Here is an 18,201-nt window from a genome sequence, read left to right on the forward strand (position 1 = left end):
AACCAGGAATATGATGCTAATAACCTGTTGCATGTAGTTTTAAATAATTAAGAAAACCCTTTATTTAAACAATGTAAATGAATACCTGCAGATGTTGATGATTATATATGGTTTTGCATGCCAAAACTCATTGTTTAGTTGTGGGCATGAAATGTAACGACTGTATTACCTCTACTGAATATATTAGTAAGGTACAATTTACAAAGTAATTAACAGAGCTCTATATGTAAAATTTTTCCTTTTTACTTAATTATGTTGTAGTAGAGGTAACAGAGCTGCTTCTCTGTTACTCAAATTGGCTGTAGAAATTATGTTCCTATAACACTCATTTAAAGTCAATATTTATTTATGTATGTAATACAAAAAGATTGGTCTTATGTGTCTGTCCTGTTATTTAGAGAAAAAAAAAATACACTTCTTGTAAAAAATAATTTGTAAAAAAATGTAAATGTAAATAGAGTCTGATTTCTGTTACTCATTATTTTCATGTTTAAAATTTGTACATACTGTTTAGGTAATAAACTATCCTACATCAAAATCTTGCTACATTATCTCCTCCATACAGAATTTATAGTTTTATTTTTATTAAGTTGAAGACTTAGTGAAAAATCAGTGTCACACCGAATACCTTAGCTACGTCTACATCTCATTGTGTAGTCATGCCATTTTATCAATTTTGTTACTTTAGAAAGTGATCAAAATAATCTGAAAATAAATGTAGATTTATTTCAATTTTACATTGAAAAGTAATCTTTGAAGTAAAAAAAAATAGATTAAAGAACTTACCTTCTCTTTCTTTGTTTTAATGGAATAGTTCACAGTGAAGATGTGTTCACCCTTTGTAATACTAACTTAAAATAATTAAAATGTTGCTGGATCTATGTCAGTGGCCTGATCCTGCAAGTCAAGATTTTCATGATTGAAAGTCATGGTGAAATCTATGTATACACCAGTTTTGGTGTATTTTCTATTTTAAAGTGCCATATCCCATGATTTAAATTCTCTATTTTTAATAAATCTAAATATCTGTCTTACTACAAATATTTAACAGTTTCAAATTGTCGTAGGTGTGCTGTCATTCTCAGATGGAATATCTTTAGTTTGGGGATGTGCCTTTGACTTACTCTTGACTTACCCAATAAATATTTAGATTTTTTAAACTTGAGCATAGCTCGAAAAATTCCTCGTATTGCTTTCTCATTAGAGTAACTGCTTAATTTTGTTTTGTTTTCCTTTTGAATAACTGGATTATGTTTAGAAAAACCCATAAAGGTAAATTTCTCTGCAAGTTGGACTATTTCAATGATATTTGCCATTATGATTCAGGAAACTCAGACAAGAATGAGATATCACCATGGATAGGTAAGTGGACATAATAAATAGTTGATGTGTTCCATATGCTGTAATTAAAAATATGCATTAATTCTTGCCTTCCATAACTTCAAATAAATGTCTTATTCAACATGGAATTAAAAGACACAATGACTGGATGATGTGAATCATGAAATAAAGAAAATTTGCTATTGAACAGTATTGATCATTTGGGGTTTAGGTTTTGTGGATTGTGCTTCTGTGCAAAGTGGCTTTTGTGCATCTAAAACACAAATGCACTCAAAAGATTCCATTTCACAAAAAAAATTAATACAACGAAAGCCCTTTACAATACAAAACCCCTCTACTCTATAGTTCTGTTTTCTTATTACAGGTGTTGAATTGTCATGGTCTGGATATACATCAGCCTCCTTGAGGAAGGCCTTGAGCCAAAACACTGGCTGTTAGCCTGTTATTGGCAATGCGGCACCTGTAAGGGTAAAGAAATCTCTGGGGAGAACACTGAGAATGTGAGCTTTGAAACAGAGCCAATGGGCAAGACTCCTGCATATTTGAATGGGATGCTGTATAGCAGAAGCAAATTGCTCTGACCCCCTTCAGATTGTGCTTAATAGCCTTCCTGCTTCTACTCAAGGTGCTGGCAGGAGCAAAGATTAATATTTAATACATGCCCTGCTATAAGCATTTACTGAGAGTGCTGTGTGGCACAGAAACTAAAGAATTTATGAATGCTTATCGTACCCAGTTCCTCACCTGTGATGGTGATTTATTCATGTTAGTTAATAATAAGCTACGGTCAGAAGGTCTGTTTCTTCTCAAAGGAAGATCAACTTTGGAAATAGTGGGTTATCTTTTTTTTTCAGGAGAATTAGGCAAATACGCTACATAGAAATATTCTTCTATGTTTGCGTGCAAATGTATTTGTACCCCAAATGGAGCTTGCTTGTTTTTTCACAAATTGTCCAGTAACATAAATGTGCAATAGGTTCCAAATTGTCAGTGTTTAGAAGTAATTCTGAGTTTGACAATTAGTACTGATTAGGCAACATATTTTTCATATTCTTATATTTTATTTAGAAAATGTTACCTGATTTAAATTGTTCAGACTGCATAGATATTAGTAGATGCAGTTATATATGCATAGTTGTTATTAGGCTGTAATTTTCACCCTGTCATTTCCATCTAGATGCAAGGTAGAGAAAGCAGACTGAGAACAGATATAGATGGTACAAAAAGAAGCTAGTCATCTGATGTATCTATTTCTTTGCAGACCTCCAATTTCTAGTGTTAGTAGTTATCTTCAAACATTCAAAATAATATTTTAAATTTCTTTTCTGTGATGTGCTGCAATACTTACTTGAAATATAAATATTTCAGACTTTCTGTGAACATACCTGCAAGCCAAAATCAATTAGACCTCATCTTACGAAACTGGAATATACAAGAAAAAAAAAAAAGCTGGTGGATATTGTTCTCTCAGAGTGCTGTTCTTTTTGCTTGGTGTTTATTGAGTCGTACTGAAGACAAAGAAGATCTATATGTGTTTTTCTTGCTTTGAGTGAAATACCTGTCACAAAGGATCCATTTAACTGGCTAAAGATGCTTCATAAATGGCTGAGTTACCAAGATGCACAGTAGCTTAACACTCTAGTGATGCACTAGTGAGTAAACCCTGTATTTTAAATTTTTTTTTGAAGATTGTATTAATTTATCTCATCTTGTTGCCTGAACTTCATTTTTGTTTTGTTTTGTAATGGACCACTGTTCATCACTTTTGTTTTATGTTCGGTGTAATAACTTGTCTCATTTATTAATCTCAGCCATACATGACACTCTCAAAGCATGTTTCTCTTTACTGCTCATTGCTATAAAGATTTAGGTTTATGTTACCTTTCAATATAAAATAAAACCATTAAGATAATTTATATACCTTCATGTATTTAGAGCTGATTCCAATAAAGGGCTCCTTGCCAACAAAGTAATATTAGTTTTTAGATATACAGTATATCTGCAGTTGTATCTGATTTAAATTATTATGTACATAATACAGTTTTGGAGAATAGGAAACCTTACTGTCTTTTTAAACAACAGTCATGCCAGCCACAGGAAATTGTAGCGAGCACACAGAAGCATGTTAAACTGGTAGATATCACTCATAGTTGAAGCTTGATAAATGCTATTAAGACAGTAAATTATATTAAGGTTAGCTAAATACATCACTTCGCGCAAAACTGATCCCAATTCATCTGCAAAACAGGAGATGTGAATGAATACCAGAAGCCTGGAGAGAGATGTAGCAGGAATAATATAAACTGCTGTGCCTGAATAATATCCAAAAGCACAAAGCTGACACAGCTTAAATTATCTTTATATGTTTTTTTTTCCCCAATCACTAATAGAGAATGCTCAATACTTTAATAAAATCCTAAGATGATGCCACATTTATATTTTAGGCAATTTTGTAACTTTTGTGAGTGTCGTAGTTCAGCCCCGATCGGACCAGACTACGCAGTCTCTCTCTCACTCCCCCCACACTCCGAGAGAATAGGGAGAGAAAATATAAGGAAAAACGGCTCAAGGTTTGAGATAAGGACAGGGAGAAATCCTTAAAGTTACCGTCACGGGCAAAACAGACTCAACTTGGGGAAAACTATTCATTTATTACTACAAACAGCAGGATAATGAGACAGAGAACAAGATAACCTCCCCCCACCCCTCCGTCTTCCCAAGCTTAACATTATCTCTACCAACTTCCCCTCCTGAGTGGCACGGGGTGGGGAAGAGGGAATGGGGGTTGCAGTCAGTTCATCATACGTTGTTTCACACCGCTGCTTCATGGTCGGGGGAAGAACTCCTCACATTCCTCCCCTGCTCCATTGTGGGGTCCCTCCCACGGGCCACAGTCCTTTGTGGAACTGCTCCGGCGTGGGTCATCTCTTCCACGGGTGCAGTCTCTCCAGAACAGCTGTCCCAGCGGGCCCTCCATGGGCCACAGCTGCCTTCAGGCATCCACCTCCCCCGGTATGGGGTCCTTCACGGGCTCCAAGTGGATCTCTGCTCCTCCGTGGACCTCCATGGGCTGCAGGGGGACAACCTGCTCCACCATGGTCGTCACCACAGGCTGCAGGGGAATCTTGGCCAGGAGCCGCATTACTCCTCCCCCTCCTTCTGAACTGACCTTGGCGTCTGCAGCCGTTCCTCACAACAGGCTGGTAGATGTCTCTCAGGATCATTTTTACATCTCATTCACTTCTCATCTCCTCTCCACTTCTTGCAGCCGGGCTGGACCGAGTCGGGCCCAGTCGGCTGCCTGGCGAGAGGCCAGAGGGTGAGGCCTGCAAGGCCCATGAGGCCTGCGCCTCCCCCTCTGCGCCTCTGCCCCCGCTCAGCTTCTTCACATCTTCTCTTCTCTCTCTTTTTTTTTCTGTTTTCCCCTTCTTAAATACGTTATCGCAGAGGCGTTATCACGGGACATTCTGCTACCAATTGGCTCGGCCTTGGCCAGCAGCAGGTCCGCCCTAGGCCCGGCCGAGTCCACTGAACAAAGGGGAGCGACTTCTAGCAGTTTCCTACAGAAGCTACCACCTTAGGCCCCCCCTTACTAACAAAACCACGACATTCCACCCCTCGCCTCTGCGAATTACGTATTTAAGAATTCTAATTAAAATACATACACATCAACAGAAAAGAAAAAAGAATTCCCCCGCACCAAGAATCAAAATAATATCCTCAAAACACCAACAGTGGATAGACCATACAATTTACACACAATTCACCACTTATCCCTTCACCACAATCAAAACATAAATTTCCCCTAATCATTTTGCTCTTTTGTCAAGTTCAATCCCTGTTTTGCCCATTACCGCTCCCAATTAAACTCAATCCTTATCTCAAATTCCTCGAGCCCCACGTTGGGCGCCAAAATAACTGTCGTAGTTCAGCCCCGATCGGACCAGACTACGCAGTCTCTCTCTCACTCCCCCCACACTCCGAGAGAATAGGGAGAGAAAATATAAGGAAAAACGGCTCAAGGTTTGAGATAAGGACAGGGAGAAATCCTTAAAGTTACCGTCACGGGCAAAACAGACTCAACTTGGGGAAAACTATTCATTTATTACTACAAACAGCAGGATAATGAGACAGAGAACAAGATAACCTCCCCCCACCCCTCCGTCTTCCCAAGCTTAACATTATCTCTACCAACTTCCCCTCCTGAGTGGCACGGGGTGGGGAAGAGGGAATGGGGGTTGCAGTCAGTTCATCATACGTTGTTTCACACCGCTGCTTCATGGTCGGGGGAAGAACTCCTCACATTCCTCCCCTGCTCCATTGTGGGGTCCCTCCCACGGGCCACAGTCCTTTGTGGAACTGCTCCGGCGTGGGTCATCTCTTCCACGGGTGCAGTCTCTCCAGAACAGCTGTCCCAGCGGGCCCTCCATGGGCCACAGCTGCCTTCAGGCATCCACCTCCCCCGGTATGGGGTCCTTCACGGGCTCCAAGTGGATCTCTGCTCCTCCGTGGACCTCCATGGGCTGCAGGGGGACAACCTGCTCCACCATGGTCGTCACCACAGGCTGCAGGGGAATCTTGGCCAGGAGCCGCATTACTCCTCCCCCTCCTTCTGAACTGACCTTGGCGTCTGCAGCCGTTCCTCACAACAGGCTGGTAGATGTCTCTCAGGATCATTTTTACATCTCATTCACTTCTCATCTCCTCTCCACTTCTTGCAGCCGGGCTGGACCGAGTCGGGCCCAGTCGGCTGCCTGGCGAGAGGCCAGAGGGTGAGGCCTGCAAGGCCCATGAGGCCTGCGCCTCCCCCTCTGCGCCTCTGCCCCCGCTCAGCTTCTTCACATCTTCTCTTCTCTCTCTTTTTTTTCTGTTTTCCCCTTCTTAAATACGTTATCGCAGAGGCGTTATCACGGGACATTCTGCTACCAATTGGCTCGGCCTTGGCCAGCAGCAGGTCCGCCCTAGGCCCGGCCGAGTCCACTGAACAAAGGGGAGCGACTTCTAGCAGTTTCCTACAGAAGCTACCACCTTAGGCCCCCCCTTACTAACAAAACCACGACAGTGAGTAAATATGTGGAACCAATAATAATAAATTAATCATTTTATTTCATTAAATTTCATTAAAAAATTAATATTTACCTAACACTGTTCTCAGAATCACTCAACACAAAACTTGCATAGAGCAGTGTAATTCAGATAAGTGAACAGTGCAGTTTGGAAATCTCTCCCTGAAATTCAACATTTGACTGAAAAAATTTCCTATTTTTAAAAATTATATATACAGTTATTGGGAAACTATGAGTCAAATAATGTAGTCAGTGTTTTTGGTAGCTGTTGTCAGACTATCTAGGAAACCTGTTCTCTCATCTCAGCTAACTTAAAAATCTCTGGAATAGTCTATTGCATGCTATCATTCATAGATGATAGGTTGCTCAGGGCCTTGCCCTGTCATGTTTTGGAGATAATCAATGATGAGGATTCCACATCCTCTCTTACAAATTACTTCTCAAAGAACAGTAAGGTAAATACTGACATCTTAATCATCAAGGAAATTGTATGGGAAAAACCTCATAGTATAAACAATTTCCATTGCATGATGGGGCTGCCAAACTACAAAGAAATTGAAAAATATTCTTTTAAGCATAAGCTTATAGGTTCTTTTATTCTCAGTAGTTTTATGATGAAACCCTTCTTATACTGACCCTAGGAATTCAAAGCTAGCAGGAAATGAAACCTGCAGCCTCTCAATATGTTTTTATTTTGTCAAAGATTGGTTACCTCACAAGCCCTGAGAAATGGGAAATTGATCAGCCATATTTCTAGAGAATATGTACTGGTTACTTAGCTTGCAAAAATGAATTAATTAGGACTCGTGATAGTTTACCATACTAACATTGTAATATGAATTAAATATGAAATTGGCCATGGTCCATTTATGTTGCCTCTTTTGTATGCCATAGGTTGCCGGTTTGAGGAGCTACAGTCACCAAAATTAGCAGTCCTCCTTAGTCAGGTAACATATTACTCTTAGCAGGGTATGAGCTTCTGAGACCACCAAGGACTCTGGAGAGCTGAGCTGAGCAGGTTAGGTTGCTGTGGGAGGGTGAGGGGACATTTGCCTGGGAGTGGAAAGAAAGCAGTGCCTGAAGTGAAAATGCTGTGGAAAGGCCTCTCATCCCACTGCAGAACTGTAGGGTGGAGGGAAGAAAGATTTCAGTACAGAGATGCCCACCGAGCCAAGCTGGGAGAGAAGTGTAACTGACTACATGAGCACAGCCTCGACAAAAGAAGGAGCAAACAGGGCATAGAGAGCCATGCCAGTCAGTGGGATATGCCCCTGCTGTTGAAGCAGAATGGTCCTGAGCTCCTGTGTCCACAGCCAGAGAATAGAGGAGCACCTCACACCTTCAGGACGCTGCCTTTCTGAGGGGCCTGGGTGAGGGTGGACAAGATGAAAAGACGACTGGCACAGAGATGTCATGCTGGAATCCACACAAACCTAATTCCTTTAAACTTTGGCTTGCAGAAGACTCATAGAAATGCCTTTATTTGCTGTTAGCCCACACATCTGCAGATGTAGAGCTGAAACTCTGGGACCTCAGTGCAAAGTATCACCAAGGCTAGGCACTAGCTGGGACTGACATTGCCTTCTGCACTGACAGGGTTTTGTGTCTACTGCTGACACTGCGTAGGAAGCTCAGCTGCTCCAAGAGGGAGAGTATGTGAGCAAAACTTTGAGATGTGGGATTTGAACCTGTGTGGGAGCACACCTCTGCACTCTGCTAACCTTCACTATTTCACCACTGTGGTGAGCACATGTATTGCTGTCCCTTCTCTTCATTTTTTTCCCTTGGCTTGCCATGCGCTCAGGGAAATTCACACTGACCTGTCCTAAGCAAGTCTCCCCCTGCACGTGGTCCTCACATTCATGAGTTTGTGGTCTACCCCATCTCAGATGGTCATCCAAACATCACCTAGTGTCAGAGGGATAGCTGTGTGAGTTTCATCACTGTCAAAGACTGCTGCTGAAAGTAGAGGGACTGTGTTGGATTATAAGAAAAGCTGAGTAAATCAAGGCCCTACAAGCTAGAAAGGATAAATCCTGGCACTGTATGCAAAGAGGCTGTAGCTCTTGAGCTGGGTAGGGGAAGGGAGCCTCCAAGGAGGAAACCATAAGCAGAATTCTCCTTGTGTTGCTTCAGCAGTGACTGCAAATGAGTGAGATCTGCTTTTGTACACCATGAGAGCACCTACAGTAACGAGACACTGATCTGCCAAAAGCAGGAGCTGCACTGGCATCCCAGGATCTTCTTTTGGAAAAAAAGAACGTGCCTCCTAAAGGCAGGGTTTGAGCCCACCGAGAGGCTCATCACACATGACAGTTGAAATCAAGAGCCTCACATGCTCAGTCCTTCTGGCAAGGCATTAGGTCTCAAGCAAAAGTTTTTCTCTCTGTAGAAGTCCTGCTATAGACAGAATAGTGAGAGTTAAACATTAAAAATAAGAAGCATACAAGAGAAGATAGGCAATGAAGCGACTTAGATACTTTATGCTAATTTCTCAACTGATCTAACTATGGGGAAACTGTGATGCAGACAAAGCATTTCTTCATAATCATCAGTTTCCAGTTTTGCCTATTGAACCAGTTAGCTTCAGATGAAAGAAAGGAGTGCTGCTCTGGTTTTTAGAAACTTATAGTGAGGCTTTAGCAACAGTTGCTGTGAAATATTCTGAATTCTGGACTTCTGAAATGAATAGGTTTCTTTTATATTCAAAAGACAAGTCTAAATGTGTCACTTACTGCATTACAAATGAAAGCAAGCCATTTCCAGGCATTGTGAAGCATATGTTACAATCATCTTGAATGTGGAAATACAGAAATACCTACAGATCAAGTCAATATTTCATTTCAAGTGTTACTCTTGCTCCTGAGATGGCTCATGATGACTCAGAAACAAGAAAAAGGGTCACCCTTTAAACGAACCCACAGCCACAGATAAGACTTGTGAAGGAGAAGACAAAGATCAGCAAGTATAGCCCACCAGAAGTTTTGTGCCAGAAATAAAAGCAGGCCAGATGTGAATATTTTTCTCCCTGTATGTGTCTTTGCTGTGCATCTTGGCTGCTTGGCAGCTCCAGGTACAGTTAGTCTGCCAGCAAATTCAATAGCTGTGGCACTTCCGTGCAAGCAGCATGCTGCAAAAGAAAGCTTCTTCTGGTCTCTGGCAGGCTGCTGTCATTGTCTTAGTAAACTTTCCCGTGGTAGGAGAATACTTAGCTTTCCCTTAAATGAACAGATCCATGGCTTGAAATAAGATAATTTAATAAGACACAGTGGGAAAAAAATCATCAACAAAAATAACTTAAAGGAGACAAGAAAGATCTTAATAAGGTGAAGAGTGAAAAAATAGTAATAAATATGATTTTTAAATCCTTATTTTTCTCTTCAATATCACCTAGACATTCTTAGAAATGATAGGAAAATATAAAAAAATGAAGTGACTAATTCAGTCAGAAACGGTTGGAGAACATTTCTGCAAATTCTACAGCATCAATCCATGAAATAAGTTTTTAATGTGTCATGGGAATCAAAAAAAAAAGCCAGTGCAATGTTGGGAAGCCTTTAGTTGCAGCATTTCAGTGAGGCTGGACATCATGAAATACTACATTTAGTTGTTAACATCGTATTACTCTTAACATATGTTAATATTTAAAAAAATGTATGAATGGCTTAGTTAAGCAATGACTAGCATCAGTAATGTAAGGACACACCACACTGTCAGTTTAGTAATGACTGTTACTTTGGGTTTTGCCATGTTCTTTAATTTTCCTGCCATATTAGCAGTAAGAATGGCAAAAATGTGTAAGCCAAAAGCAGGAAATAAGGTCTTTTGTTTCAATAAATCTTACATCGATTTTGGGCCACCATTGCCAAATTTAGCTTCTTCTAATTGCTTTTAATCTCCTTCTTAATTACTGTGATTTAGTTAGACATTTTAGTGTTTGGAATCCTATTAATGCCAAGTTTGTCGAACGCACACGCCTTCCCTGTGTTGCTAAGGTAGACTTTGCACTAAACAAGGCAACTTATATGTCCCCGGGGCTACTGAGCACTCTCCGCAACCGCTCCATCTGGTTCCAGGGATCATCTCTTGTAAAGTCTCTTTACAAATCACAATCACCTCTGCCCTTAAATCCATTTAAAATTTAATAGTAGTACTGCCAGATTTGAGATTAGCAAACCCAACCTGCTCTTCATTGTTGACTCTGAAAACAGATTCTAGGTTACGTGAAGCACTTACCCTTGATAGGTGATTTATCAAATTATTTCTTTTTGGCAAACAACCCTTCTGATTTTCCCTTTACACATCCTGAATATACTTCTGTTTTCTGAGCCCTTCTCCTTTCTGCCTTGTTTCTAGCAGTCATAATTCTGCCATGGGAAATCCACTCTTGCAAAAAGCATTTTTATGGGCTTCTTTGTTTCTCTAGAGATTTTGTCTTTGCTAGTTCTTGACCACCGTCCCCCTACTTTTTCATTGGATATCTTGAATTTTTCCTGAGTTGGGCAATGATGCTTCTCCGTCACTCATAGAAGAGGAATTTCAGTTATGAGCTGCAAGATGTTTTTTAAAATTCCAATTACTAAGTACTCTGTTATCTGTTCCTCAGTCTCAAAACTGTTTATATGTCAGCTTTACAGTTGTTATTTTCTCCTAATGACTGACTATTTTGTGGGAAAAGACTTGCCTGTTTGGGTATAATATACATTTTAGGTTGCTTACTTTTTAAAAGAATAACGTCACCATTATTTTTTATAGAGATGATCTAGCAATATTATTGCATCCCTCATTGCATACATTATGAGATGCTTTGTGCTTCACAGATTTGTGTGAAGTTTTCTTTTTCCACTACTTAGTGTCTCATTCTTTCCTCCCAGGTGATTCAATAAGTGAGCTACAAGAAATCTTTTAAAAGGCTAGATTGCAGCTGATTGTCTTTATTATTTAGTCATCTTCAAAAATAGTCTATTTCTCCCATAAAGCATCTAGAAGTGAAGAAAAAAAAAAGTAAATGTTTATAATGATGAGTACTTTTCTTTTTCCATAGTAGGTCATTATTTGCACTGTAGAGTGTTCATACTTTTTGGCTTTGTTTCAGAGATTTTCCCTAAATTTTTTTTTTATCCCCACTTTCTTGCTTGTTATAAATGTAAAGAAAGAGGACATCCTCACGGCAGGTAATCATTATGTCACAAAAAGACTGATTTGATATTATACTAGGTGTCCCTTAAAACGTTTCAGAAGTATAACTTTGTCTATGGTACTGCACTCTGTGTGTATAGATTCATTCCACTGTAAACTTGCATTGTTTACAAAAGTATATTTCAGGAAGTATTTCTAGAATACCTAGTCAGAGGTTTAACTAAGACAAAATCATATTACTAAAGACATTTATCTTCTCTTCAACCACCTACCCTTAAGTGTGGATGAGTTTGTATTATTTTATTCTACTGTACTTTTAGTTGTGGCTGGCAAAATAATCCGTGGAATTACCAAACTTGTATATGCTTGAAAAATCAAAGTGTCCTCTAAAGAGAAAAAAAAATATGATTTTTTGTTTGTTTGTTTGTTTCATTTTAATTTACATTCTGGTTTCTTGCCAGTCAAGACTTACGTTTTAGAGCTTTTCTTTGTAAATAGAAAAGTTATAATTTAACAAGAGTGACAGTAACAGAGAGGGAGAAATTGGAGGAGATGACTGTGAAATTCCTATGAAGTTAAGAATTTAAAAGGATCATGTTGCATGAAAAACACCAAGTAACACCACTTTTGTGACAAGATTACAGGATTTGTCAATAACAGTTGCAATGAGAGTGACAGTAAGACCTATCTTTTGACAAGACTTGACATTCTAGGAGACTGTGCCTCTGAGAAACCCAAATCCTTGATCTTACCATAAGGTTTCCAAGGCTCCTCCAACCCTCTGAACACTACCCCATGCTTATGTTCCATGTGGGTGTTAATAACACTACTGGGAATGAGTTTACACAGATTAAAAGCTACTGTAAGGTTCTGTGAATGAGAAGGTGAAGGGGTCAGGAGCTCAGGTGGCGCTTTTTTTTGTCAGTTCTGCTGATCAAAGGTCAAGGCTTAGGGACAGATGTGACATGAAGATAAATATGTAAGTGAGCAGATGGTGTTGCCAGCAGAACGTCAGCTGCCTTGACCATGGAGTAGTGTTCCATAAACCTATGGCACAAGGAAGAACTGCACACCTCTCACACTAATTCACTGATTTATTGAGACAGGTTTACTAAACCCACCAGATCAGTATGAACTATTCTGCCCTTACAAAGTCTAAATAATGGCAAGAAAAGAAGTATTTACAGTAAGGTCAGAGGAGAGACAAAACGGAGAATGGTAAATTGGTCCGCAAAGCATGTTGGATAATGTAGGGATTAAATAGGAGGAACTGGAGGCTTTATTACATGGCCAGCATTTTGCTGTAAATTACATTTGGCTGATTAAAAACTTTGTGGATGATTCATATGTATAACAGCATTAATATTGAAGGATATAGCTTGCTCAGAAAAGGCAAGCAGATTAATGAAGGAGGCAAACTCAAACGCAAAGGGTGCTTTCATCTGCTCTGAGATTCAGATTACAGAGGAGCATACATTTACTGTAGGTGTTCAGAGCCTTGTTTATACTGCTTGGAATTAAAGGCAAAAGAAGATGGACACTGTGATGGTGATGGTCCTGAAGATTAAAATCAGAATAATTCAAGTATAGGACTTGGTAGCAATATCATAATTACTCGGTAGTCATTGGTCACTACTCAAGCATAATCTATGCAAAAAAGTACAGCAAGACACAGAGGCAGGAATTCATCTGACTAAGGGTAGAATTCTACAGAGGGGACAACTGTATCTGTGCTGGCTACTCTCTGGTCAACAGAGGCACTTAAAAGGTGCTGAGACCTGAGTAACTGTGCTTAAAAATGTCTTTTTTTTTTTTTTTTTACATTGTCCAAAAGAACTTTGAATGAAAACCTAAGACACAAATGCAGAAGGCATAGACTAGGCAGTCCAATGAGGTTTTGGAACATGGTGGTGTTATTACCTAATAGACTCAGAACAGGCTACCTGTGACAGCCTTTAAAAAGTCATGAAGTTATTTTATTTCATTTCCTTTTAATTGTTTAAATTTAATGGAGAGTTGTGATCACGGTTTCTTTAAGTGTGAAAAATGTGTGTCCTACTAACACTTCCTAGAATGCTTTAAAACATTAAATGGCTTTAAAACATTAAATGGCTTTAAAATATTAAATGAAAGAGGAAAATTTATGTAAGAAAAAAGGACAAGTTACCACAAATTTCAACAAAAGGAAATTCAAATTTCACATTTTTCTACGTTGTCATAGGCTACAAAATGATGTATTCTTCTAATATAAAAATAATTATTTCTCAGTAGAAGTTTTGTTAAGACATTCCATGACATGTACAGTAATTGTAGGATTATTAACTGATGCAATATTTCATGCAATTAAATCAATTTCTGTAAAAAAAATGCTACAGCAGAGTTACCATTTTATTTTGACTTGGTAAGCCTACATGTAGTGTATGTTACAATGCAGGAATATGATAATTATTAAAGAGATCATAAAAGAAGAATTTGAGTGGTATCTCAGCAAGTGTGAGTAGTCATACTGGCAGTTTACATCACCTTCATTAGTAAGGGTAACAGCTGTCTGGAAAACACTGGAGAAAGAACACTGAAATGAGACAAGGCTCGGTTTGCACAAACAGCCTGAATAACTAGCTTGGGCATAAACTAGTGGGCAGGCATCATTTCACCTCGCTTCATTTGCCAGTCTGTTACTGTTACCCTAACATTCATGCAGTAGTCACTGTATGTTGACATTCCAAAAAGCTCCAAAAATTACAGAAAAGCCTTTCTGCTTTATTATTATTATTATTATATCTATTTTTAATTTACTCTTACTGCAATAACTTTCATTCTACATTCAATTTTTATTTTCATTGCAAAGCAGCGAAGTCATTAGATGCACATACTTTATGTCATTGTAATGCATGCTGTATGTCTTATCCATGACACATTGTTTTTCATTCAATCTTTCCACTGCATGTTTAAAATCTCAATAAAAAATATTTCTCTGTCTCGCTGTTAAAACAGTGTCTTTGAAGAGCATTCCTAGAACTGTTCTGGTCCCCAGTTGAAGCCTGTATGTCACCATTATATATTACAATTACTTTAGGATATTGGAGATCAAGGAAAGTTTCACCGTGAATTATCTATTTAAATGGCTACTGTGCCCTTAGAAAATCAGGTAGGTAAGCTCAGTATATATGTAGTTAAGAGCCAGCAAATGCTTCTGTCATAGTTTAGCCCTGCTCAGGACCAAGCTATGCAGTCTCTCGCTCACTCCCCCCACCCTCCAGTGGGATGAGGAGAATTGGTAAAGAAAAGAAGGCAAAACTCATGGGTTAAGATTAAAAAAAAAAAAGTTTAAGAGAATAACAGAAGAAAACAAAACAGAGATGGAAAACAAACAAAACTAAAAACAGAAAATACTGAAGCACATAAATGACAATACAACAGCTCACAGTAGGATCCTGATGCCAAGCTTCCCCCCAAGTAGCAAGAAAATCCCCTCAGCACTGTCCCCACTTTATATACTGAGCTTGATGTCACATGGGATGGAATAGCCCTTTGGCCATTTTGGGTAAACTATCCCAGCAGTGTCCCCCAGCCACAGGTGCCAGCAGGTCCAGTTCCTTTCCCAGCTCAGGTGAAAATCTATTTTAGCCAGAACCAGGACAGTTTCTGGAACAGTTTTAGAGGAAGCTGGCATAGGGCAAGATGCCACAGAGCAGGACAGATGCTTTGGTGAGGGACACCAGCACCTGATGTTCCAGGGCAGTGGAGCACCATTTCTAAGTTCAGTGATCAAGCAAATCACTGTGTCAGCTTTACTTAGTAGAGAAAGTGAACCCAGCTTAACAATCTGCCTGAAAGGAGCTTTTCCAGTTCTTCTCATTAATGTTTGTATATCTTTTCTGCTATGTTTCAGTGCATACTTCAAGAAACTGGGAAGTTATTCTCATTGGTTGTCAAATGACCTGATAGGTCATATAATGGTAGGATGGAAAGTACAATTTATCTAATTTGGAGTGACAACAATCATTTAATGGAAAATGGTGATCACTTTACATTGAATTTAACCCAGACAGGACCTCAGGGGTCAGTACTGGGACTGTCTGTGTTTAACATGTTTGTTGGCAATATAGACAGTGGAATAGAGTGCACCCTCAGCAAGTTCACACCAAGCCATGTGATGCCATCGACACACTCGAGGGAAGGGGTGCCATCAAGAGGGACCTTGATAGGCTGGAGACATGGACCCTTGCAAACCTCATGAAGTTCAACAAGGCCAAGTGCAAGGTCCTGCACATGGGTCAGGGCAACTCCAGGCACAAATACAGGCTGGGCGGAGAATGGATTGAGACCAGCCCTGAGGAGAAAGACTTGCGGGTACTGGTGGACAAGAAGCTCAACATGAGCTGGCAACATGCACTTGCGGCCCAGACAGCCAACGTATCCTAAGCTGTATCAAAAGAAGTGTGGCCAGCAGGTTGAGGGAGGTGATTCACCCCCTCTGTTCTGCTCTTATGAGACCCCACCTCAAGACGCTGTACTGCATCCAACTCTGGAGCCCCCAACATAAGAAGGACATGGATCTGTTGGAGTAAGTCCAGAGGAGGGCCACAGAGATGATCAGAGGGCTGGACCACCTCTCCTATGAGGACAGGCTGAGAGAGTTGGGGCTGTTCAGCCTGGAGAAGAGAAGGCTCCGGGGAGACATTATAGCATTCTTCCAGTACGTAAAGGGGGCTTATAGGCAAGACAAAGAGAAACTCTTTAGCAGGGCCTGTTGTGATAAGACAAAGGTTAAAAGAGGGTAGATTTAGAGTAGATATAAGCAAGAAATTTTTTACAATAAAGGTGGTGGAACACTGGAACAGGTTGCCCAGATTGGTGGTAGATGCCCCATCCCTGGAAACATCCAAGGTCAGGTTGGACGGAGCTCTGAGCAACCTGATCTGGTTGGAGATGTCCCTGCTTCTTGCAGGGGTGTTGGACTAGATGATCTGTAAAGGTCCCTTCCAATCCTATCTATTTTATGATTCTTTGAACAACATAGATCGATTCATTATTATTTCAATCATATTTGGTTTTATCAATTACATCTCAGTTATGTCTAAATTGATGGATTTTTTTTTTTAATGCTGTTGTACGGAGTCTAAAGATATAATTTGGTCCTTCCTCCTGCTTCTACAGCCTTGGATTACAGAAGGCAGCCTGGACCTGCAGAGTAGAGGGGAACTGCAGAGCAGTATGAAAAGATTCCCAGCCTCCCAAGCAGAATCAAGGAAACACTACAAGATGTCACCCTTCCCACAGCCTCAACAAAAGCGCTGAGTTTTCCAGTCATACTCAGCCTACTGGTACAGTCCTACAGTAAGACAATAAAACACTGCTTTTCTATATGATTTCCCATTTTACAATGCAAGCTATTTCTGTAGAAAATCTTCCATTCAAATTAAAACATGAATTGTAAACTTAGTGTGTTCCCTGTTAATTTAACATGATTAGACATCTTGCTGCAGTAGAATTCTCCATTATTTCAAGAGCACTTTTGGGAATGTTTGTAGTTTACGTGATAAAAATTTCAGCATTAAACACATGCAGCTGTTGTAAATATGTAATGTGATTTACTTGGACTTGTGGACAAAATTGTCATTTAACTTTTGTGCAATTAGGAAATCATTCAATGACAGTTCTGTTCTGTTGCCCTTATTCAATTCTGAGTCATACCAGACTTTTCCAGAAATGTTGTCAAAGTTGGTCATGGTATATTCTCACTGTTTTTGGAGCACACTGATGACTGACAGGTGAAAGGTACCAGGTGTATTTTAAAACCTGTTTGTCACCTCATGATGTAAAACTGCCATTGCAGAATATTATCCATTAACATTTGCTTTGGATAAAAATATCTTTAAATTGCTTATAAAATAAGAAAAGCTTTGGAAAAAAATGTTAAACTGCTTTTGTTCTGATATCTTTTGATAGACAAATACAGTAGAGGAAGAATAAATATTGGCTAAATGGACAAAAACCACATAGGAAGGCAAAGATTCAGAAAGGTATATATGCACTGTGTGTGTATCTGCAATTATTCACCACCTTGAAATATTGCCACTTGAGTAAAGGTCAGTATTGGCTAGAAGTTTCCACTATTACTAAATAATTCTCCATGCTTCATCACTTTTGTGCAATTTTTGTCTGTCAGCTCTGCATGTGACATTTACCTTAACGCTGTTTAGTGTGTGTGTAAAAAGGAAGTGGGTATGCACTGCATTGTCTTTTAGGGTATACTCATCTAAGTGGATGTAGTTAAAAGAGCTTGAGTCCGGACATAGTCCAGTACAGTCTTATTGCAGAGGTCTAAATAGTAATGTTGCTAGACACCCATCCTGTCAGCAGGGAAGAACAACCTCTCCCTTAGGACTAGAACACAGAAGAGAATTGGGGCTGAATGCAAAGTGTCACAGTTTGGTCTATAACCATTGGCAAATCACTGAGTTTTGTTGTTTCCTGATTTTTGTCCTAGTGAAATATAGATAACAGCAATTTCTTGGTTAGCTATTGAGATAATAAATTCTTCTGGGTAGAGATTCATTTTTTACCAGACATCCTATAATGCATAGATAAATATATGCTTAAGCTTCTAGATGTTTCTTTAGCAGAAAATAAAGATAGGGAATTTCAAAAG

Source organism: Chlamydotis macqueenii, chromosome 1, assembly GCF_036417535.1.
Source record: "Chlamydotis macqueenii isolate bChlMac1 chromosome 1, bChlMac1.mat, whole genome shotgun sequence".
Lineage (NCBI taxonomy): Eukaryota > Metazoa > Chordata > Aves > Otidiformes > Otididae > Chlamydotis > Chlamydotis macqueenii.